This window comes from Phaseolus vulgaris, chromosome 6 (genome assembly GCF_051622355.1).
Source record: "Phaseolus vulgaris cultivar YP4 chromosome 6, ASM5162235v1, whole genome shotgun sequence".
NCBI classification, from domain to species: Eukaryota; Viridiplantae; Streptophyta; class Magnoliopsida; order Fabales; family Fabaceae; genus Phaseolus; species Phaseolus vulgaris.
Window position 1 is genome coordinate 34,339,381 of NC_143503.1, and position 2,719 is coordinate 34,342,099.

General features: G+C 27.3%; 1 non-coding gene across 1 annotated transcript; it reads right to left on the reverse strand.

Moving 5' to 3' along the window:
• Positions 1 to 711: 711 nt before the first annotated feature.
• On the reverse strand, positions 712 to 829 carry LOC137833758 (U5 spliceosomal RNA). The gene has a single exon (XR_011084817.2). It is a non-coding gene; the product is annotated as a U5 spliceosomal RNA (small nuclear RNA).
• Positions 830 to 2,719: the final 1,890 nt, after the last annotated feature.

Below are 2,719 nucleotides of genomic sequence, written 5' to 3' on the forward strand. Positions count from 1 at the left end.
AAATTCTCTTTATCAATGTGTATCAATATATAAAAAAAATTCAAATTGATGAGACACACACTAGCAATGTGAGACTAATTGTTTCTGGAATTTTTTTCTTGTCACACACTGGAGGAACTCATTGTTTCTGCAAAAAATTTCTTGTCACACACTGGAGGAACTCATTGTTTCTGCAAAAAAATTCTTGTCACACACTGGTGGAACTCATTGTTTCTGGAAATATTCATGAAACAGACTTTGAAAGCTAGGTGCTGGTGATAAATTAATATAGATAAAAAACCATATGGATCTGAAAATATGAGAACTCATTGTTTCTGAAAATATTCTTTAAGCTATCTGGTGCTGGTGATGAAACCATATGGGTAAAAACCCATTATTCTTTTTGTAAAGCTAGGTGCTGGTGATGAAATCATATGGATCAAAAACCATTATTCTTTAAGCTATCTGATGCTGGTGATGAAACCTTATGGATAAAAAATCACTATTCTTTAGTTAGTATTAGCTCTACTCATTGTTTCTGGACTGTCACACTAGCAATGTGTTTTATTAGTTATACTCACTGTTTCTAGATATGTTGTCACATTAGATTATGATGGTTAAATATCAATATCATTATCCTTTATTTAATGTCTGTACAATTAATAATTAAATAGAAGAAAAACAAAAGTATATCTTACCAAGAATTTACGTAAAAATTCTACTAAATCTGAAAGGACCCAAAAGAGGATCCCTATGAGAAAAATTGGTATATGCCACTTTAAATAATAAGTACACGGTATTCTTTAGTAAAAGGCGAAAGAATATTTCGCTCTGTACTTACTACATGGCTGTATGTTTATAACTTACTTAGCTCTTCCATTTTATAGCATAGGGAATATTTCAATTAGCTAGTTTCTCAATGTGGGCCTTTTACAAAACACTTATGATACTTCGGTCTATCAACGAAACAAACTCTTTAGGGTCTATTTCTTTACATTATATTAGAAATAGTTTATCTTTCATCTATTTTTTTCTACTACATTCTTTTATATCTCAAAGAAAAGGAGTATAAGAAACTCGATATCAGTTTAATAAAGTTAGATTTTCAGAACATAAAATGAAAAGATATTAGGTTAAATAGTTGTCTATCTCTTCATTATGTTCTTATTTTATATGTTCTAGTTATTTTTTCCCTTGCTTTAAGTTATTTAAAATATAGTTTTTTAAGGCTGAAACGATGAGTCTCACTTATATTTATAACCTAAATTCACTGGTTACCCATAGAGATTTATTTTGAAGATGAATTTCATGTGTTCTATGTAGCTAATGAAGCATCACTTAATAGTTTTGTAGATTCCATTAAAAAAAAATTAAGAAAGAATGATTGTTTTTACTTATTTAATATGTTCTCATCTCATAAAATGTATATATATTTTTTTTAAATATGACATTTTTTCTTGTTTATGAATTAGAGTAAGTTTACTTTGGTTGATGAATTGGATGTTTTTTTTTTTTGTAATCACGAGGTCATCAAATATGAAAGGTTATGTCCAGGCCTAATCCATTGTGCATTCTCTCTTTTTATATCTTAACTTATATGTCTAGTCAAAATTTATATTTTCTTTTTCTCTTTCATCATATTAACTTTTCCTCATTGCCCAGTTATAGAGGAGAAAACTTCATGTATTTAACAAAATTCAAAATTAAAATTAGTCAGCTGAAACTCTATAATTCCTAGAGAAACCCTGCTTAGTTTTAAATAAAAAAGTATTTTGAATAAGATGATTTAGTATACTATTTTCCTCCTCACTGTTATAGTCTTCAAAAGTAATTTAAGATGTTGTAGTCTTATGTGTAAGCACCCATAATTATGAAATATTAAATTAAGTTTATATAAATATTTTTTGTTTGTTTTAATAAGTCAATTGTTTTTAGTAAAAGAAATAGAAGAGTAAGTATATATTAGAAAAAAATTCAGATATTTTTCAGGGGAGGAATAAGGTTGGCATGTGATATCTTTAAATGAGCATAATTACTCCTTAAGAGGAATAATAACAATATAACTTATGTCCGTATCAATAAGTAACCTGAACAAACATATGCACATTAATATAATTTTGTTAGGTTGAAGGGAAATAAAGAAAAATGTTGCAAAAAATTAAAGTTTAGATACTAGAAATAAAGGAAAGGAAAACTTTCTCTGGTTTATTTTATGTAAAAAGAGTTGAGTTGTACGGAGAATATTATTTTAAGAGTCTTACACTTTAAAAATAATTAACTCTTTCTTCTTCTTTTTCTCTCTTCTTCTTCTTTGTTATATGGGTTTGGACTTGTTCACGACTACCTGATGTGAACCATCATTCAACTACTAGAGTTGGTTCAGCTCTCAGCTTCTAGGTTTTCGATCACTCTCATGTGAGTGTGTGTTAAACATACCACTTATTTATAGTGGTTGTTGTTGGGCTTTAATTTGATTGGACTTTACACCTTACACTTACTAAGTATATTTTTAGTGTTTTGGGCTTATTTATTGAACTTTGATACAATATTATTTTATTTTATTATTTATTTATATTATTTTAATTTTCAATATTCTGACTATCTTTCTACCTCTCAGATCCAGTCAATACAAATTATGTCAATATTATAAAATATTGGGTTAGATTTTATGATGAGAATAACTAATAGAAATTTAATTTTGTAATATATTTAAATAATTATTGGATTATATTTCATATTT